At 41.5% G+C, this 22,863-nt stretch overlaps 1 protein-coding gene across 1 annotated transcript in view; it reads left to right on the plus strand.

The window, feature by feature from the left end:
- The first annotated feature begins 698 nt into the window (after positions 1 to 698).
- Positions 699 to 22,863, plus strand: part of LOC311515020 (uncharacterized protein) — a 49,250-nt gene continuing 27,085 nt past the window's right edge. Inside the window, exons 1-2 of the mRNA XM_084617835.1 lie at positions 699 to 954; positions 16,081 to 16,186. The gene's annotated coding sequence lies outside the window, so the exon portion shown is untranslated. The remainder of the gene's footprint in view (positions 955 to 16,080; positions 16,187 to 22,863) is intronic.

Below are 22,863 nucleotides of genomic sequence, written 5' to 3' on the forward strand. Positions count from 1 at the left end.
AGCAGCAGGGAACATCCTGCCACACAGGCTATGTCTACACTATGGGTGTCACAGTGGCAAAGCTGTACCGCTGCACCTGTGCCCCTGTCAGGTCTCCTGTGTAGCCATTTTCCTGACAGTATAATTAAATCACTCCAAATGAGTGGCAGTAGCTATGTCGGTGAAAGAGTGTCTCCTGCTGATACAGCGCTGTCCATACCCATGCTTCTCTCAGTGTAACTTATGTTGGTCAGGGGTGTGTTTTTTTTTCACACTCCATGACCAACAAAAGTTTTGCAGACGAAAGTGCTAGTGTAGACAAAGCCTCCAACTGCCTGACCCCTTGCTTCCAGCTGGAAATGCTTCTCAAGATGGGACAGGACTGATACCAGAGAAATTCCCCAGCCTCCATTTTGTATTCCTGACCTTCGTATTGAATAAGCAAGAGTCACACCCCTATTGGAAGCTGCAGGTTACACTGTCAAAAATAGGCTAAAGGTTACATAGTTACTGAACGTAGGCTAAAGGGCATTGCAGTAAACAGATCATAACACTGAAGTAAACCATGATTGGAAGCTACAGATCACAGGTAGGGGAAAGGTCATGAAAATGGTCAACAATGATTGACAGATAATTGTTAATGGATTATGATTGGAAGATAAAAATAGGTAGCCAGTGGAATGTTTGGTAGCATGTGCAGTAGAGATAGGTGTCTCGAAGGTTCTGACAGTACACTGTAAAAGGCAGACAGTCAGTGGGCAGCCTATAGAGTTAGGAGGGCAGACGTTGAGAGGTAGCTGGGCGGGGGGAAGCCAAGGAGGAGCTGGAGGAAGATTGAGAGAGAAGCAGAGCTGACCATGAGAAGTTGGAGTCAGGGTCAGAGAGCTGACAGAAGCTGATGGAGGAGAAGCAGCAGCAGTAGACTAGAACTGCAGCGGAGGGAATCCTGCTACAGACGTGAAGTCAGCTGATAGAGTAAGCCTGCCAGTCATAATTTTAATTCTAGCATAGTATGGTATAGTGTAATGTAGTATTTGTATGTATGCGTTAATAAAGATGTATGAGTTAAAAGGGAAATAATGTAAAATACATGTAAAATTTAAAGTATACTTAAGAATTGTTGTCAGCGATCTATAACAGACTGGCCATCTGTGACAGAGTGCAGCTTAGAATCATTTGAGCTGTATGTTGTTATGGTTTAAAATGCTCTTTAACTTGTAATAAGGGATTTGTGTTTCTAGATTATTATTGTATTACTCATATTGATTATGAGCAGTATCAATAATAATTACTGAGTTCTGAGGAGAGGCTGAGGGAACTGGGGATGTTTAGTCTGCAGAAGAGAAGAATGAGGGGGGATTTGATAGCTGCTTTCAACTACCTGAAAGAGGGTTCCCAAGAGGATGGATCTAGACTGTTCTCAGTGGTAGCAGATGACAGAACAAGGAGTAATGGCCTCAAGTTGCAGTGGGGGAGGTTTAGGTTGGATATTAGGAAAAACTTTTTCACTAGGAGGGTGGTGAAACGCTGGAATGCGTTACCTAAGGAGGTGGTGGAATCTCCTTCCTTAGAAGTTTTTAAGGTCAGGCTTGACAAAGCCCTGGCTGGGATGATTTAATTGGGGATCGGTCCTGCTTTGAGCAGAGGGTTGGACTAGATGACCTCCTGAGGTCCCTTCCAACCCTGATATTCTATATTCTATGAATTACTACAAAAAGAAGGGGCAGATACCCCAAGGGACATTTTCTCTCTCTTTCTGCCCATCGATTCACTGTACTTGAAGGGACAAAAGGAAGCAGTGGTTAGGTTGGGGGAGAGGTCCTGACCTAAGAATTTTTCTCAGTAAGACTGCTAAAAGCATGTGGTTAGAAAACTTTGCTTTTAATTTAACCTTGTTTCTTAAGTTAGGCACCAGTCTTGTAACCATTTCTGACTTTTATGCCTCATTACTTGTGCTCACTTAAAATCTCTCTCTTTGTAAGTAATAAACTTGTTGTATTGTTTTATCTAATCCACTGTATTTAAATGTAACTGACTGGGAAACTTCATTTGCGGTGACCAGTTGTGTGCATTTTGTTTCTTTTAAAGAAATAATGGGCCTAATATAACTTGTATTGTCTTGGAGAAGGCTGTGCAGTACAGGACATACATTTCTGGGGGGAAATCTAAAACTGGGGGTGTGTTGAAGTATAAGTGAAGCTGGAGAGAGTCTGAGTCTAACATGACTATGGCTGGCAGGCTGCAGTTGCGCACGCACACTCAGGGTGTGGCTTGCATGCTGGAAGGTTGTTTGTGAGCAACCCAAGTGGAAGCTACATCAGCAAGGCATTGTAAGGCACCCAAGGTTGCAGGGTAGGGGTGACACAGCTGCTTGTTAGTCTGAATAGTACCCTGGTATGTCACACTGTGTCCCATTGATTATTATCATTCCACCAAGTTTCCGTGATGCTAATTACATCAATATCCTCTTTTAATATCAGGCACTCATGTTCACCCATCTTGGTATTTAGACTTCTTGCATTTGTATATAAGCTCTCATAACATTTGTGAATATTTACTAGTCTGCCTTTCAGTAATATAACTGAATAGGACTCTTTTTCATTTGACTGCTTCTCTTCAGTTCCTACCTGTACTCTATCAACTTATATTGTTTCCTCTTTACTAGGATATAGAGTATTCCCTTTAATCGAGAGGATATGTTGTCCAAATCATGTGCTCCTCTACACCTGTCAGCTTTCCCCCAGTTCTTAGTTTTAAAACTCCTCTTTGACCTTTTAAATGTTACATACCAGCAATCTGGTTCTATTTTGGTTTAGTGGAGCCCATCCTTCCTCTATAGGCTCCAACTTTCCTAGAAGGTTCTCCAGTTCTTAGTAAACATAAGTCCCTGCTCCAAACACCATAGTCTCGTCCACTCATTGAGACACTATCTAATTGGCTCTGCATGTGGAACTGGAAGCATTTCAGAGAATGCTGCCATGGAGATCCTGGACTGTATTCTCCTTTTTTAGGAGCCTAAATTTGGCTTCCAGGACTTCTCTCCTACCTATCCGTATGCCATTGATACCTACATGTACCATGACCACCAGCTCTTCTCCAGGACTGCTCATAAATCTATCTCGATGTCTCTACTGGTCCACAACCTCCACACCTGGCAGGCAATTCACTATGTGATTTTCCTTGTCATCACAAACCCAACTATTTATTTTCCTAATAATTGAATCCCCCATTACTGTTACCTGACTTTTCCTAATAACTGGGATTTGGGGTCTTTTTTGAAGGGGTATCCTCAGTTTGAGAGGAAACCATGACATCATCTGGAAGGAAGATCCCAACTATGGAATCATTTCTGTCTGCTTCAGCTTGATATTCTCTTTCCCCAAGACTTTCCTCCTCCTCAACAGCACAGAGGCTGTCAGACTGTGGGTGGGATCCCTCTACTGTGTCCCAGAAAGTCTCGCCTATGTTCCCGTCTCTGTCTCCTGTAGCTTCTCCAGTTCAGTCACTCTGGTTTTAAGAGCGCTACTTGGTCTCTGAAGACCATGAGTTGTGTCGTAAATATAAAGGGAAGGGTAAACACCTTTAAAATTCCTTGTGGCCAGAGGAAAAACCCTTTCACATGTAAAGGGTTAAGAAGCTAGGATAACCTTGCTGGCACCTGACCAAAATGACCAATGAGGAGACAAGATACTTTCAAAGCTGGAGGGGGGAGAAACAAAGGCTCTCTCTGTGTGATGCTTTTGCTGGGAACAGAACAGGAATGGAGTCTTAGAACTTAGTAAGTAATCTAGCTAGATATGCATTAGATTCTGTTTTGTTTAAATGGCTGATAAAATAAGCTGTGCTGAATGGAATGTATATTCCTGTTTTTGTGTCTTTTTGTAACTTAAGGTTTTGCCTAGAGGGATTCTCTATGTTTTGAATCTGATTACCCTGTAAGGTATTTAGCATCCTGATTTTACAGAGGTGATTCTTTTACTTTTTTTCTTCTATTAAAATTCTTCTTTTAAGAATCTGAATGCTTTTTCATTGTTCTTAAGATCCAAGGGTTTGGGTCTGTGTTCACCTATGCAAATCGGTGAGGATTTTTATCAAGCCTTCCCCAGGAAAGGGGGTGTAAGGTTTGGGAGGATTTTGGGTGGAAAGATGTTTCCAAGCGGGCTCTTTCCCTGTTATATATTTGTTAGATGCTTGGTGGTGACAGCAATAAAGTCCAAGGGCAAAAGGTAAAATAGTTTGCACCTTGGGGAAGTTTTAAACTAAGCTGGTAAAAATAAGTTTAGGGGGTTTTCATGCAGGTCCCCACATCTGTACCCTAGAGTTCAGAGTGGAGAAGGAATCTTGACAAGTTGTAAGCACCGAATGCACACGGATGAGGTAAACATACCTATGCTGCATTTAATGCAATAAACTGGATAGCTCCCACTCTACTGCTGGACTTCTGCTTGCATTATGTTTACTCTTGCAGGGGTAATAATAAAATAAATAAATATACATATATTTAATGTAAATAGTGTATACAAACTTTTATGTAAGCTGTTCAAGAAGGGCTACTAAGTGAAGAGCAGAAAAGTGGAAACTGTGTAATTCTGAATGTAGGGGGAAAACCCAGAAATATTGTTAAGATGCAGAAATGGTACTCAATATTTACTGAATAACTCCTATTTTAAGAAATCCTCTTATTACACATATGTGTGCTCTAGATATTCTACAGGGTTTGTACATTCGGTGCCTGGTATGCAGGCCTGTTTTTATTTTTCAACGTACTGTCTTATAACAAACACTGCACGTGTTTGCACGGTTTTGTTTTTCACTGTGGGAATGAGTCTCTTCTCCCCCCCGCATATGCATATTGAATAGTACCTTACCCAGGGAGTATCCCCTCGACTTCAGTGAGACTCCATGTGGAGTAAGGTATTGCTCAGCATGAGTCAAGGTGGCAAAACTGGACCCTATATGTTTAGTTCATATAAGAAGGCAATTGTATAAAAAATGTTGTTTCTTCTGTATTTAAAGTGATTATTATGACTAGTTAATGTAATTTACTGCTCTCACTGTATTTGTAATGATATGTTTGGTGGTTGATAGAAATAAATGGTAACAGAGGTTAGCATACAAGATGACCAGTTATTTTCATTTTTAAAAAAGTAACTCATTTTAGTTAGAGGAGAATAATATAACTTTTTTGTTTCTGAAAAAAATAAATCTCTTATATCCTCTGCAACTTGTAAACATATGCTTCCTGGCTGGAGGAAGCTGACTGAGATCACTTGTGTCCCCATCTAACAAATTGTCAGTGCTGCGTTCAGTGGGAATGTCTACAGTGCAGCTGAGAGTGAGTCTCCCGGCCTGGGTAGCGAGGTGTTAGCTAGCACACTAACAATAGCAGTGTGGATGTTACAGTTCAGGAAGCAGCTTGGGCTCTCAAGCTCACGTGGCGCTCTGCACCAGAGCTCGGGCAGCTAATCCGAGTCTCCTTGGGAGCCACATGAACATCGATTGCATGTGAACTGTAACCATTGGTAACAATAAAATATTGTTGATACTCGCTGACTCTACAACATTTTCCCAGATTATTGAAAATTACATTTTATTTTGTTCAATATAAAGATGTAAAGATGTAATCTGACCTGCGTGTACTTTTCCAGCATAGAAAGTATTATTGATACAAAGCAACTTTCTGAACATAAATAATCTGCTTCTTATGAGACTTGCACTTTAGTCAGCGATTCAAGAAAATGCATTTGTGGGTTTTCCAGAAACGGAGTTGTACTGTTGAGATGCTGGCATTGTGCTGTGGAAAAGTTATTGGACTGGAGATATGTGAGAAAGGGAATCACAGGCCTTATCTACACAGAAGCCTTTAGCCATGGTATAGCCAAGTTAGAGCATAGTTGCAGACAAACATAAGTTGAATCTATGACATCATGGTTCTGCTATGGTTACACTCCATGCATTAAAATAATATTTTAACTCTGATCTGTACAATAGTTTTTGTGCTACTATTGTACTCTATTACTTCTATGTACATGGGAATGCAACACCGTTTCTGTGTAAAAGGGCTAGATGGTCTTTCTAATTGCCTTCTCTTTCTAGGAGAGGTCATCCCATAACACTGTGAAATGCTTCTTATGGAGAGTGCTTGATAAACAAGTCCTCCCACAGGACTCGATCCCCTGTGTCAGCCATGCCACAGGGAATTCTGCCTGTATAAACAAATAGGACTTTGCCAATTTGTATTTTCTATTCCTTGTTGCAGCTAGAGCTAGCTGCTATGGGTATGCATATCCTGCATGCTAAGCCCTGGCTCTGACTGAAATTTGACCCCAAGCCTCCCTTCTCTCCACACACAAATCAGTCTGACTTGGATCAGCAAGCACTCAGGACCTGGGTCCTAGGACCCCACTAAGGGGGTGGTCGGTGCTCGAGTCCTGATGTATCAAGGGTCTAAGCCCTGTTGTTTTACAATGTAGATGCAGCTCAAGCTGCAAACTCAAGTCAGAATGTCTGTGCAGGGCAGTATGGATGCATTAATGTGGCTGAGACGTAAACCTGGGCTTACAATTGCTGGACAAGGCAATGTGGATGCTCAAGCATGGACTTGGAAACGCGGAGTCCACAAGCCTGGGTTCCACCTGGGGTTAGAATGCAGTGTAGACATACCTATTATGTGCTTCACTGCCAACAGCCGCTTCTGGCTGAACTGTTGTGTTAGTAAGAGTTCTCATCCATGAAACATTCTGTGAACATGTCTATGATCCAGTCCATGCTGGTGTGAGGCCTCTCATTGGGTCTGGGGTGAAAAGATCTTCCAGGCTAATAAAATGTTTCTATAAGGACTGTATCTGTAAGGAGAGAAATTCACTGATGGGTGAATAGTCATTCACCATTGGACAGTGACCAAAACCCTGGTAATTAATGAACCATCGTTCATTTTATAATGAACTGGATGCTACTATTGACACTGCTGATCCAGCCAATCCTTTGTATTAAAAAACTGTGTACTCTCCACTTTTTGGTCCTGTCTAAACTAGGACAAATGTGAGTTAGCTACCATTTTTTAATTAAGTAGTGTTTAAAAATGTGTTGGCACCTAATGTAAGAGAGGATGTATCACTTTTGCAAACTTGTTAGCTGGTCATGATTATTCCTAGGATCGTTAACTTACAAAGCAATTAAACAATATGTTCAAGAAGTCTCTGGGAAGTTTTGCACAGTAGCATGATTGCTACATTGGCTTCCATGTTGAAATTCCCTTCCATGGTTATCATCACTTGACAGATTCTGAGATGAGCATTAATTTTCCCAGAATGTTAAGTGACACACACAAAACATCCACAATCCCCTGCCCCAAATACGAACAACAGAGACACTGCTCAATTGCTACCCAGAATTTCTATATATATAATATATATGGGACACAGGTGGCACACTGTTATGCCAGAAATAGTGTTGGTGAGACAGATCCTCAGCTAGTGTAAATCAGCCTCACTGATATCGATAGACCTATGACAATTTATGCCAGCTGAGGGTCTGGCCCAATAGCTAGATGACTAAACAGAATTAAAATTAAAATAAACAATTGTAAAGCACTGTTACAGTTAGGTTTAAGTGGCTGAGTAGATGGGGCCAAGGATAGAGATGAAGAAATACAGTAGGAAGAATATCACTGCTCAGACTTGCAGTGGGGGAAAAACAGTGATTACACGAAACCTCTTCATCAATTGGCAAAAATAATTATCAAACTATCAGGATAAAAATGTATGATGGGGAGTATCTCTGGGGTTTGTTTTTAGTCATTTAACAGCATTTTGGTTTATCAAAATGTTGTTCAATGAATATCCATAATAGGTTTACTGTAGTAGAGATGTATTGGTTCTGAGTGCATTATCTATTTCATAGGGAAGCAATATTTGCATCTTGATTAATCCGTCTTCTGGTTGGACATGATAAAGATCTGAATTAACTGACAAAAGACAAATTGCAGTAGGCATGTAAGGGCCACTCCTATCTCTATTAAACCTTTGTTAACGTGTGAAAGAGTAACAACAAAGAGCTACTGTGCTCATTTTAAAGCACCCTTAAGGGCAGATGCAGCTTGTAAGAAACCATTCTTTTGCTAATGGAGGCTGAATTACTGAGAAAGCCCAGTGTTAATAGTCTACTACAAGGATCTAGTAACTTTCTAATGACTGTCAAAGGTTTGCAGCCATCAAACAAATGGAAGCTTTGTAATGACAAGACACAACACTGTGGTTATATCTGCCAGGAGCATAACTGTGATGAGCCATAAGCGCTCCAATGACTTCATAAACAAATTAGCCTCATGATTCAGAGTCACTTCACCCTTACTGCGTGACTTTTTCTTTTTTGGGATAACTTGAGTGTTATTAAGACAACATCTTGTATCGGTCTAAATATTTTTTTTTCCAGTAAAATTGTCTAAGCTTTTCAGCATTCTCTATCATGCTAAATCTTTTTTCATCTGAGTCAATACATATTACCATCAACTTATCACCTACAAAACATAATAGCTTTAATCTTCACCACACTTAGCCATACATTTGCTATGTGAATCTAAGGTTTATGTCTGGCCTTTACAGTATCTGAGAGGTGCTACTGTGCATGGTTACCCAAAGAGGAATTTAGTCCAAGATACATGTTTCATTATACTTTTCAAAAGAAGACATTGGGTAGCATTCATTTTCACCACCTAATGAAAAGGCAGACCTGTCTCTATGCTATTTTAACATGTTGTTCTCCTCAAATATGGAACAGATGCAAGAACAACACTGTAATACTTCCTCAGTGTGTCATTTTACAATTTACAATATATGAGTCACATCATCACTTAATCCCTATCTGACCTCAGTTAGCTACAAGTCATATAACTATCTCATTTGCACATCTGGAGTTCCATCCTGCAGCCCCTACTTGGGCAAAACATATTGAAAGGAGTTTAGGCTACCCAAAGAATTCAGGATTAGGATCTCAGTTTATAATTTTCCTTCCCAGAGTTGAATATTCAGCATCATCCTTTTCTAGATGATATAATATTTCCAAATATATATCTATAATATGGTTATAGCAAAATCAGTGGGTAATTATGCCTAAGGAAAGATCTTAAGACCATGCCCAAAATTACACTAATGCATATAAACACAGATAGCATGCCAAAATATAATAATAATAATAATACAAAAACCTCAAGATATAAATTGGAGTATTTGCAAATACTTCTAAATGTCCAAAATTTTGTCAAAAGGTTTATGTCAGAATGGTTCCAAAAGACTAATTGCAATGCAGATCTTATGTTTCAACATGCATTGAAGCAACAGTGATGTAGACAACTTTAACTGATTTGGGGGCGGGTGGCGCGGGAGGAGGACTAGATTTAAAAATAATAATAAAAGAGCTGTTGAATATAGTTTTTACACTATCAGTTTATTCTCTTCACCCCAGGAGGGGTACAGTCATCTGATGGTATTGACAGCTTTAAACCCATCTCTTTTTCCCATTAGCTGGCATCTTGGTTGCCAGGACTGGGCTGAAGTTTTGTCCTGCAGCAGGCTCTGTTTCCTTTCTTCCCTGGGTAGGAAATGGCCCAGCAAGCAGAGTCTCCTCTCCTCTCCATGGGTGGAGGATATTAAAGGCCAGGGCAGGCTAAGCCTCCCCTGACCCTGGCCGTGGCTTTTAATCTTTTACTGAGTGGCCAGAGAGGTTGAAGTGTTCTCCTACCGGTTGTTCAATGTTATGATTCCTGATGTCAGATTTGTGTCCATTTATTCTTTTGTGTAGAGACTGTCCGGTTTGGACAATGTACATGGCAGAGGGGCATTGCTGGCACATGATGGCATATATAACATTGGTAGATGTGCAGGTGAACGAGCCCCTGATGGTGTGGCTAATGTGATTTGGACCTACGATGGTTTCACTTGAATAAATATGTGGACATCTGCACAGTCTCTACGCAAAAGACTAAATGGACACAAATCTGACATCAGGAATCATAACATTGAACAACTGGTAGGAGAACACTTCAACCTCTCTGGCCACTCAGTAAAAGATTTAAGGGTGGCAATCTTGCAACAGAAAAGCTTCAAAAACAGACTCCAATGAGAAACTGCTGAGCTTGAATTAATATGCAAACTAGATACCATTAACTTGGCTTTGAATAGAGATTGGGAGTGTCTGGGTCATTACACATTGAATCTATTTCCCTATGTTAAGTATCCTCACACCTTCTTGCCAACTGTCTAAATGTGCCATCTTGATTATCACTACAAACGTGTTTTTTTTTTCTCCTGCTGATAATAGCTCATCTTAATTAATTAGCCTCTTACAGTTTGTATGGCAACTTCCACCTTCTCTGTATGTGTGTGTGTGTGTATATAGATATATCTTCTTACTATATGTTCCATTCTATGCATCCGATGAAGTGGGTTGTAGCCCACAAAAGCTTATGCTCTAATAAATTTGTTAGTCTCTAAGGTGCCACAAGTACTCCTGTTCTTTTTCCAGTGAGAGAATCCAGACTCTGTGAAAGCTACATCTGTATTCTTAGTCAAAAGTAGGTTTGTGCTTCAAACCTGTACAACTGTAGAAACCAAGTACTCTGTCACTAGCTTCACAATGATGGAGCTATTGAAAATCATCAAATCAGCATGAGCAGAAAGAACAGCCTTGTTTTCCAAAACTACACAGAGGGAAAAACTTCAATCCTGGTTGATGAGGAATCTCAGAAATGCTAACAGTATCAAGCAGCAGGCTTTGGCTCCATATGAATTTGGAAATTGAACCAGTGTCTGATTGACAATTACAGTAGTTATACCAGTTTTATACCAGTGCAACTCCATTGAAATCCAGCTGATAATAGCCCACCTTAATTGGTTTGTCTCATTAGAGTTGGTATGGCAACCCTCATCTTTTCATGTTCTGAGTGTGTGTGTGTGTGTGTGTATATATATATATATATATATCTTCCTACTGTATTTTCCACTTCATGCATGTGATGAAGTGAGTTTTAGCCCACAAAAGCTTATGCCCAAACAAATTTGTTAGTCTCTAAGGTGCCACAAGTACTCCTTTTCTTTTAGCGTAAAACTAGTGTAACAGAGTAGAGAACCAGGCCTCTAGAGTTCAGTCACAGCCTTGCCCCAGCAGGTAGCCAGTCAGTCAAGGGAACATCTTTCTTTTAAAAGTGCAATACACAGAAAACAGAATTGTAATATTGTCATGTAACGACACATCCCACAATACCCTGCTCTTGCCTAGGTGGCCTATGAAATTTGCCCCCAAGTTATAATATCATACATTCAGGCCACTTTCTCTAAAGTGTCTGATATTGGCTGCTATTGGATTCAGGACTCCAGTCTAGCTAGGCAATTAATCTATTCCACTATGGCAATTCATATGTTCTTAATTTACAAACATAAATATCTGCTTCTTTACAAACACATATCCTTTTGTTACATTCATAATACTAAAACCTAATGAAATACAACCTGGACCTGCAATTTTACCTTAAAACATTTGATCCATATTTTGTTTGTCATTTTTGAGTATAGAGTTTGGCAAAAGTGCAGGTAAAACATTTCAAGCGTTACGTTTTTTTACTATCTTAATAAAAAACCCGGTTTAAATCATTTTTTGTAGAATGTTCATGTTAATATCTCAAAACAAAATATAAAATGGACCTTTACATCACACCTATTTATTTTGCTGTAGTTAAAGCCAGACAATTCCGAACTTCAAAGCAGCCTCCCACAGCATATTCTAGCGTTTGGTGAATTCAGTCCCATTTATAATCTATTAAAAAAAGAGAGTAAAAGAAAATGTGTCCATTAGCAATTCTCTTTCTCCGTAGATTGATGCCAGATATGAACATGAGTCTTTTGCTCTCTACACAACATTAAGAATCACAGGGTAGCCGTGTTAGTCTGTATCCACAAAAACAACAAGGAGTCCGGTGGCACTTTAAAGACTATCAGATTTATTTGAGCATAAGTATCTGAGGAAGTGCGGTTTTTACCCACGAAAGCTTATGCTCAAATAAATGTTACACATTAAGAATGTGTATTTAGAACTCATTTCTATCATGCCTTACACTTTGCTACTTAATGAAGTTTGCTCTAATTAATGTATAGATAGGAATATCAATAGCAGTAGATTATTAATTGATTTCAGAGTTAAATGTTTTTAACAGATTAATGATGCCCTTACTATATTACTTTTAAATGAATCCTTGAGTGGGTGCTATTTTGGTATTGAAAACTGAACTGATTTTTTCATTACTTTTTGTATTCCTTGCACAGAAGTATTCCAAATTATTGTCTTTTTTATTTTATTTTATTCAGGGCTTAGAGTGTACAAGTTAATAAGAAAATGGAAATCATGAGAGTAATCAAATGCTCAGTCTTGCTCTAAATGTCAAGACTAATGGTACATAATGATTTGTGAGGGAAAATGTTTTGATGGACTGGAGGTCATGTTCACATTTACTGTGTTTTCTTCCCCGTTATTACCCTGGAGGTATAAAAAATACTTCTTAACATTATATGAAATGGGGCCTGATCCAATTCCCAGTGGAGTTATGCCACTGATAACACTGGGAACAGGAATTGGGTCCATAGTTACCAGAATTGTTTATATCTCTTCCCTACGACAGAGTTTCCGATAGACAAAGTCCAACATATTAAATCAAAATATTTTTCATCCGTCATTTACCGCACCATGGTGTGCAGTGATGCATAAATAATGTATTTGTGCAGCACTTGTACTGATTTTTGCTAAATCTGATATTTAAAACTGTGTTTGTTATGATGATATTTGCATTATCTACTTTCCCTCACTTTGATGGTTGTTCAGGATGGCATGTTCCCTTTAGCAAAAAAAGAAAAAACAGGTGGAACCAGGGGGAAAACTTTTGTCAAACATTTTGACAAAACCAACTTTTTTCACAAAAGTCACATCGATTTTGGTGAAATTTTGTGTAGAAAAAAATTGGAAAACACATTTCAAAAATGTTGCAGTGTCTCATTTTGACATTTTTGAAACAAATGGTTTTGATTAGGGCTGTCAAAGAATTAAAAATATAATTGCAATTAATTGCGAGAGTAAAAAAAGAAGCGATTAATAGCAGTTTTAATCGCACTGTTTAAACAAAAATAAAATACCAATTTAAATTTATTATAAATATTTATGAATGTTTTGCTACCTTTTCAATATATTGATTTCAATTATAACACAGTATACAAAGTGTAAAGTGCTCACTTTATATGATTATATTTATTACAAATATTTGCACTGTAAAAAGGATACACAAAAGAAATAGTATTTTTCAATTCACATCATACAATACTGTAATGTAATCTCTTTATCCTGGAAGTGCAACTAACAAATGTAGAATTAGTATTTTTTTTACATAATTGCACTCCAAACCAAAACAATGTAAAACTTTAGAGCCTACAAGTCAAAGCATGAAAGGGCATAAGAATGTTTAGCATATCTGACAAGTAAATCCCTTACTATGCCGGTTACAACAGTGCCATGAGAACACCTCTTTTCAGTTTCAGGTGACATAAATAAGAAGTGGGCAGCATTATCTCCCATAAATGTAGACAAACTTATTTGTCTTAGTGATTGGCTGAACAAGAAATAGGACTGAGTGGACTTGTGTGAGGTGAATTGAAATATACTATTTCTTTTGTTTATCTTTTTACAGTGCAAATATAAAAAATAATAATATGAAGACAGCACTGTACACTTTGTATTCGGTGTTGTAATTCAAATCACTATATTTGAAAATGTAGAAAAACATCCAAAATATTTTTAATAAATTTAAATTAGTATTCTGTTATTGTTTAACAGTGTAATTAAAACTGCGATTAATTGCAAATATCTTTTAAAATAGTTAATTTGTTTTTTGTTAATTGCAAGTATTAACTGTGCTTAACTGACAGCCCTAGTTTTGATTTTTCATTTCAAAATGGCTTTTATTTTGAAATTTATTTTATTCTATATAAAAACATTAAAAATAAAAAAGACTGAAATTATAATGAAATTTTCAAATTTATCAAAAGAAAAAAAGTTTCAGTTGACCCAAAATAAAGTTGTTTTGGTATTTTGTTTTGTGAAAAATTTTAAAATTTTGGCTTCATCTCCATTCAAGCCAATTTTTTTTCAAAATCTCGAAACTTTTTGTAAAACAGAAAATTTGTTTTCAGACCAGCTCTAAAAACAGGAGTTCTAAGAAGTTGTGAATAAAGTGTAATCTGTAGTATGATCTTGCTCAGGCCAAGGTGCAAGTCATATGAACTTAATTGGAAACTGATGATTGTTTTCCCCTTGGGGACTAGTATGGAGTCATGGAAGGCTTGACCACAATGGCCTATTTCTATGTCATTTTGCTCCTTGTTTTGTTGTTCTGGAGCTTCTTCCTATCAACAGGAGTTGGAATGAACAATTCCGTTTCAAATCAATACTAGTGGTATTATTTAAACCCCTGGTTTAATGGATTTAATCTGATATGTCATTTATTACTTTAGTCCAATTAGAAGTTCTATTGCTGGCAATCATGTTTGCATCAGATAATCCTGGTTCATGTCAGTTTAGATTGTAAACTCTTTGAGACAAGAACTTTATTCTCATATGTGTTTGAACACCACCATTCACAATGGAGGCCCCATCCTAAGTATGGTCTCTGGGCAGTACTGTAATATAAATATTAAATAAAAGATGATGAAGCAAATGGGGATATGACTTTCACTGGCTGATGAGGGAGCAAGGAGTTTCAACATTCACGAAATGGCAGGATCAAAACAGTGCTATAAATCTAACCTTGAGGTGACAAATGTATAGTTAACAACGGTGAAGTTTTTATCAAAAAGAAAAGAATATTTTGCCAAATGCAGAAAAATAACCTCCCTATGTGACCTGTGAGTCCCGATAGTCTCTGGGAGCTAAAAGGACCTTCAGGCTATGAGACATAGGAACCCCATTAGTCAGCTGTGCAAATAGAATTTATACCCTTTCTGTTAGTTGCTTCCACTGTCCGAAAAGATTTTCTGATTGTAGTCTTATTATTATAGCAAACATTAAAATACACATTAATTAATACAAAGCTTTATTTGTTTTTTGTACTATTTACTCTTGTTATGAATTATTTTTCTCAGCTCAGAGACATTCTAAAATATAAAAAAGTTTGTAAAATATTAAAAATTGATTTTAAAATGTTCAGGAAAAGATTCCCATAGTATCGTGTAGAAATAGGAATGGCCTATGAGATGATTTTTAGTAAGCGGGTAACGTGCTATCTGGAGTATTGGAAGATACGACTGATTTAAGCTTTGTAATGAAACTGCCCTAGTGTTGCCCTGGCAACCCTGACTCACATGTCCAGTTCTGAATCAGGTAGGTAAAATTATGCCCATCCTTAAATGTTTGCAGGATTGAGGTTTTTAGTCCCCGCTCCTGCATAACTTTTCTCACAATAATCCCAATGATTTAAAAGAGCATGTTTCAAGTGGACTATTCATGTGTTTAAAGTCGCGCATGTGCTTAAGTGTTTGGAGAGCTTGAGTAGCTCCTCTTCTGATTTTTCTTTTAAATGAACTAGATCCTGGCTGACACTAAAACCAGTAATCCAGATGCACTGACATCAAAGGGAACAGAACAGAAGTCTTTTTGTGACAGGAGGGGTGGGAGAGGCAGAGTGGAAGGAAGAGGAGAACTTTCAAGATGGGATGATAACTCTGGTATGTTTAAATTAAGCAAATAGGTGTGTCTCTTTCTGTATCCTGCTGGTCTGCACATGAGGATATTTGAAGAGAGGGTAAAATAAAAGGTAGTTTCCAGTAACAGGGAAGAGAATTAACAATGTTAAAGTCATTATGTGAAAACAAACAATGGAGGGGACATTAACATTTTTTAGCAAGGCTGTGATGTGAAAAAGGAAGCATGTATATTTAGAATTGAGAGAGAAATGTAACTGTTTTTCAAAGCATTGCTGGTTATAATTTATTTGTGGTTGAACTACATGGAAATCTCTAACAAATATAATGCACAGATGTTCAGCTGTTGTTAACAGGTCATTTTCTGCAGTCCTTACTCAGGCAACACTCCCATTGACTGAATGCAATGGCACAGGAACCAGGAAAAAGAGCTGAAAACCAGGGGTGTTTGAGTGGCAATCAGCTGGAGAAGGGAGGTAAGCCTCTGTTCCTTCAGGGCAATGAGTTCTTGGGTATGTGTGTGTGTGTTGCTTACTGGTTTGTTTTCAGTTTGCAAAGTCTGACGGGGGGCAGTGTGCTATGTGAGAGGCAGAGCCTTTGATTACAGCTGAACCTTGATAGGGGGTGAACCTAATCAGCAGGCCTGTGAAGGCAGCCGCCTGGCCAGCCAGCAGTGCAGGAGACAGCAAATAGAATTGAAAACAGGGGAGTTTGAGTGGAGGTTTGTAAGAGCATGGCGACACCTGCAGATGTAGAGCACTTTGAGTTAAACCCGCCTTCGTACAGCACAGTAGGGAAAGCGCTGCAGTCTGTCCATACTGATAGCTGCAAGCGCACTGGCATGTCCACGTTTGCGGCACTTGTAGTGGCATTGGGAGCAGTGCATTGTGGGTAGCTATCCCACAGAGCACCTCTTCCCATTCTGGCGCTGTGGCTTGTGGGAAGGGGGTGGGGGGTGAGAGGCATTCTGGGTCCTGTCCCAATGCCCATGATGCATCGGTTTGCATCCCAGCATCCCCCTGCTTCCGTCCACAATTGGCGCCATCTTTCAACGTTTTTTGTACTGCGCACTGTCTGCCCTTTCGGTCTGCGGGAATGGAGCCTGAATTACTGAGGAGTATGCTGACGAGTCTCACCAGCATGTCATGTTTGGCAGTCAAGTTACTCCTTAAGATCCCAAGTGACAGTGAGGGCTCCGACGATGATATCGACGCGAGTAATGCATACGACACAAGATCGCTTGTGGCATTCATGGACATGCTCACCGCTGTGGAATGGTGCTTCTGGGCTCGGGAAACAAGCACTGAGTGGTGGGATCGCATCGTCATGCAAGTCTGGGATGACGAGCAGTGGCTGCAGAGCTTTCGGATGAGAAAAGCCACTTTTACGGGACTGTGTGAGGAGCTCTTCCACACTCTGCAGTGCAAGGACACGAGAGCTGCCCTGACAGTGGAGAACTGGGTGGCTATTGCAATCTGGAAGCTGGCAACTCCAGACAGCTACCAATCGGTCGCTAACCAGTTTGGAGTGGGGAAGTCGACCGCTGGAATCGTGTTGATGCAAGTTTGCAGGGTCATTAATTGCATCCTGCTCAGAAGGACCGTGACTCCGTAACGGGCATGACCTTGTGGCTGGCTTTGCACAAATGGGTTTCCCTAACTGCGGAGGAGTGATAGATGGGACACATATTCCAATTCTGGCCCCAGCCCACCTAGCCTCCGAGTACATTAATCGGAAGGGGTATTTCTTTATGGTTCTCCAGGCACTTGTGGATCACCATGGGGGTTTCATTGACATTAACGTAGGCTGGCCTGGAAAGGTGCATGATGCATGCATCTTTCAGAACACTGGCCTGTTCAGAAAGCTGCAAGCAGGACTTTTTCCCAGACCAGAAGATCACCATAAGGGAAGTGGCTCATGAAACACTACACAGGGAGCCTTGACAGCAGCAAGGAGCAGTTCAACAACAGGCTGAGCCGGTGCAGAATGACGGTGGAGTGTGCTTTTGGTGTTTAAAGGGCTGCTGGCGCTCTCTGTATGGGAAGCTGGACCTGGCCAATGACAGCATCCCTGCGGTTATATCTGTGTCCTGTACCCTCCGTAACATTTGTGAAGGGAAGGGTGAAAGATTCACTCAGGCATAGAACTCAGAGGTTCAACCCCTGGAGGCTGAATTTGAACAGCCAGAGAGCAGGGCTATTAGAGGGGCTCAGTGTGGGGCTGCTAAGATTAGGGATGCCTTGAGGAAACAATTTGAGGCTGAAAGCCAACAGTAATGTCTGGTGCCCTGCACGGGAGTGAAGTGCAGTGGTTCTAATGTTAATAGGAATCTGTGTTTGCTACATGTGATACACTGACTTGCAGTGCCTATTGCTTTCCTGGGCTAAGGTATCTTTTATGTTATGCAATAATAAAGAATGTTTTCAACGCAAAAAAAATCCATTTAATGAAAAGAAAATGCATTTATTGACAAGAAACACAACTGCTTGGTAAACACAAAGGGCAAGTGGGTGGGGTGGTGAACGGTACAATCACAGGTTTGCATATATCCTGTTATCATATTCAGCCTTCCTGTCTGGAGTGATGTGCAATGAGTGCTGTACTTCAGGATGGCTATACAGCATGGTGATGGGGGTTGAGTGCAGTGAGTAAGGGTCATAGTTTTCAGGGCTGGGTGATGAAGCTACAGGTGTTGGAGGCAGCTGGTGGTGATAAAAATCCGGATGTTGGGGAAAGTGGGTTGGAGGTGACATAAGGGCACAAGGAAAAGAGTTTTGGGACAAGGGCTGCAGGTGGGGGTGGGCGGGGTGGTGCTCCGCCTGCATGGCTACAAGTGCCTGGATCAAGTCTGCTTGGTGCTCCATGATGCTTATCAGCTGCTCTGTGCTTTGATGCTGGCGATCCGCATTCTGCTGGCGGACCCTCCTTTCACTCTCCCGCCACTCCTGCACTTTTTGATTTTCATTAAGGGAGTGCTGTATGACTTCATGCAGCATGTCTTCTTTGCTTCTTCGTGGCCTATTCCTGATTCTTTGCAGCTTCTTGGCTGGTGATAACACAGACGGCTGAGATCTCAAGGTTACATCTGTAAAGGCAAAACGCAACACTTAACAGAGGCAGCATTGTTCACACCAGACAGAGCAATGATTCTCCTGTACTTAAGGAAGGCAAGCACAGTCTACACAATCGCATAATTTGCGTGTCCCAAAGCGAGCGCACATAACCCCCGGGAGCCCCAAAATGGTGAGTAAGCACAGGGTGAAGGGGGACTGATTCTTTCATGGCTGTACTGTCCTCTGGGTTTCTGTGCCTTGGGGAGACCCAAGAGCTGCAGGGGACCCCTATGCTGAACACTGTCCCCATGTTTTCCACAGGAGTTCGTCCTGGAAGATATCTCGCTGCTGAGGGTGACTGGGAAGCAAGGGAGGGTCTTCTACTATAATGCGGCTTCCGCACTGGCCCATATGCAGTTTGCCTGTGTGCAGCAATGGTCTCCCCACCCCTCACAGCACAGCGGCGCAGACATGTTAGTCTGACTCGGACAAGGACCACAGTGGCTCCCCCATGAAACCTGTGCAAGCGCATTGCCCAAGCTCTGGATGAGACCTTTGCAGAGATCATTGAGGCCAATTACCGCGATGTGAGAGAGGACATCAGCGCCCTATTCCGCATCTAGGCATGCATGCAGCCCTAACCCTCCTCGCCCCAAGAGCCCACACCGAATAACTTCTTTCCCAAAATAAAAGCCACTTACTGGGAACCTGCTCTGGTGTTTGTCCTTCCCCAAGCACCAGCCACCATGACTGGCTATCTTCCTCCTGGCTTGAAAACAGCTCCTGGCTGCATGCATCTAGGGATGCCAGGGTGTCTTCCTCCACCTCAGCACCCTTGCTCCTGCTTTGCTCCTCCTCCTCCCGCCTTGTTGGACTGGGCTCTGAAGTGTCCATGGTGGTACTCGGAGTGGATGTGGGGTCACTCCCAAGTATCGTGTCCAGCTCTTTGTAAAAACGGCAGGTTGCGGAGGCAGCACCGGAGCGGCGGTTTGCCTCATGGGCTTTGCGGTAGGCATTCCACAGCTCCTTCACTTTAACCCTGCTCTGCAGAGCGTCCTAGTCATGGCCACTTTCCATCATGTCCCTTGATATCTGCCCGAAGGTATCGTAATTCCTACGGCTGGAGCACAGCTGGGACTGGACAGCTTCTTTCCCCCCAAACACTGATGATGTCCAGCACCTCGCCATTGCTCCATACCGGGTATCGCCTGGCGCATGGAGGCATGGTCACCTGAAAAAATTAGTTGAGAGCACTCCCTTCCTGTTTGCTCAGCCAGGCATGGGATTTTCAAAATTCCCAGAGAATTTAAAGGGTAGGTCTGACGGTTGGTCACCTGAGGGCAGGGCAGTAGAGTTCAAAGTGATGACCAGAGTGGCTAGAACAGGCATTGTGGGACACTTCTGGAGGCCAGTCAGAGTGCATTAATAGACTAGGGCATCCACACGGGCACTGCGGCTCTCCAGCGGGAGCGCACAAAATGTTATTCCACTCGCCGAGGTGGAGTACCAGGAGCACTCTAGCCACGGAGTCAGAGTGCTCTATGTGCCTTGACAGGACGCATCATGAGTTAGAGTGCACTGGGCTGTTTTAATGTGCTCTAACTCGCAAGTGTAGCCAGGCCCTAAGAAAAGTTGGGGGTGGTGGTGTGTGTTTAGTTTTTTTCTTTTCATTCTTGACAAGACCTTAGAAGGCATGGCTGTGACAGCTACAGTGATAGTGACCCAAAGAATGGGAGAGATAATGAAGATGATTGGAAGTAGAAGCTCTGGGATGTACATTATTCCAAAGAGGGTACCTGAAAGGTGTTTCATGTGTATACAGAACTGCCTGTAGGATCTGATGGAAGAGAAGATCTGAGATTTGGAGATGCAGCTAGAAACTGTTGTTGATGTTTGAAGGGGATTTGAGCAAATGATGGAGGGAACGAGAGAGGAGGCTGAAGAGAAACCTGAGACTTGTATATGCATGCCGGACCAGAGAACAGTGAGGGTAGACTGCTTGGATGAGGAAAGTGGCCAGTGGAAATATGTGAATTTGAGAACAAGGCAGAGGAAAAGAGCAGCTAGTGAAGAAGAAATAGAGCTTTGGAACACCTTCACTGAGTTCAAAACTGTAGGGGAGAAGCAGGCTGTAACAGACAAGGGGAGATGAAGGAAGAAGAGAAGAGTGGCTAGTCCTACAAGAAGAGGGGAAGAGATAATGGAAATACCCAGAATTCAGAGCCCAATCAGGATAGAGGATGAATCGCAGAAGACTGCAAGTAAGAACAGAAGACAAGAAGACTTGCCATCAAAAAAAAATAAGGGGAAGGCCAGAGAATCTCACCAATACCAGGAAAGGGCAGGTCTACATGTTTGGGGATTTCCTATTAAGAACAGACAGGCCTTTAACCAGAGCTAATCTGAAAAACAGAAGGATATGCTATCTGCCTGGAGATGAGATAAGGGTTGTGGACCTGAGACTGAAGAGTATCATAATGGGAGCAGGAAAGAATTCACTGTTTGATCTTCATGTGGAAACAAATGATACTGATAGATTCTTGCTGGGATGCATCAAAGAATATTACAACAGTCTAGCAGAGATGCTTCAATAAATGGAGGCTCAGGTGATCTCCAGTGGTGCTTTAGGGTCTTTGGGATGTTCTAATGTGGTAGACTACACCTGAGGGGGAAGGGAAATAGACTTTTGGGATGTAGGTTGACATTCCTAAATTAAACTAGGAATTTAGAGGAGATGGTTGGGAGACGCTCCTGTAATCTTTACGCTTGATTCTAATACTGAACAGGAGGAAAATCAAGTAAAAAAGGATACAGGAATGGAGAAAGGATCCACAAAAAGTAGGAGAATGGAAAACAAGCGAAAAGATAGTGCTAATGCCACTGACAGTAACAGTCAGGTAGGCAATACAAGCAGTAAAACGACTGTAACCAATCAGGCAAGGAATCTGGGTGAAGCCAAGCAGAAACCACTAAGATGGCTGTATATCAATGCAAGGAGCTGGGTAACAAAATGGAGGAACTAGAACTACTGGTGCAGGAAGTGAAACTAGATATTCTAGATATTAGGGAGCCCTCGGAAAGAGCCAGAGCAGGGGCTGGAGCAGCACGCAGCTGTGCGGGGCACCAGGACCCTAGAAACTAGTGAAACTAGAAGTGAAACTAGATACTGCGGCAGGAAGTGAAACTAGATAGGGTGACAGAAACATGGTGAAATGATACTCTTCAGTACCTTAGTCCAGTCATGACTATGTGCTGTTCAGGAAAGACCAAAATAAAGGTTAAAGGTAGTAGAGTAGCATAGTATATTAATGATGAAGTAAACTCAGGGCCGTCCCTAGCAATTCTGGGGCCCTATGCAGCTCCCCCGTAGGGGCGGGGTGTGTGTGGGGGAGCAGGTGGGCTGGCCCGCGGCCTCTGCTGGGGCCGTGGGGGGAACAGGCCCCAGAACTCTGCGGGGGGGGGGGGGGAGTGGGTGCCAGGCCGCAGGCCTCTGCGGGGGGAGGAGTAGAGTGGGCCCCAGGTCTCCGTGGTGGGGGGGGTGGCTTGGGGGAGCAGGAGTGCAGGGCTGGGGTGGTAAGGGGCGGGGCAGAGCAGTGGCAGAGGCCCTGGGGAAGAGCTGGAGCAGCACACAGCTGCGCAGGGCACTAGGGAATGTGGTGCCCCAAATTTCGTGGTACCCTACGCAGCTGCGTACTTTGCATATGGGTAAGGATGGCCCTGAGTAGACTGTAAAGAAATTAGAAGTGATGGAATGGATAAAACAGAATCTGGATCAAAATCAGTTTGTGTGCCTCTATTGAGTGACACTTCCTTTAAGTATTTATAATAACAGCAATAAAAACAAATTATATGTGCATATAAAACTGTATATAACCCTCTCTCCTCACTTGTCATTTATCTTTTCAGGTCACAATCTGCAAAGATTTATAACTGTTAGTACCTTTAAAAATGTAGGTAGTCCCCCTGAACAAAATGGGACTACTCACATGCATAAGTATTTTCAGGGTCAGGCTTTTAGATTATAAAATCTTTGGGCAGGGACTATGTCTTTCTGCATGTTTTTACAGTGCATAGCATACGGGGGCCCAGACTGGGACCTC

This window comes from Lepidochelys olivacea (genome assembly GCF_965140295.1).
Source record: "Lepidochelys olivacea isolate rLepOli2 genome assembly, chromosome: 1".
In the NCBI taxonomy this organism is placed as follows: Eukaryota; Metazoa; Chordata; order Testudines; family Cheloniidae; genus Lepidochelys; species Lepidochelys olivacea.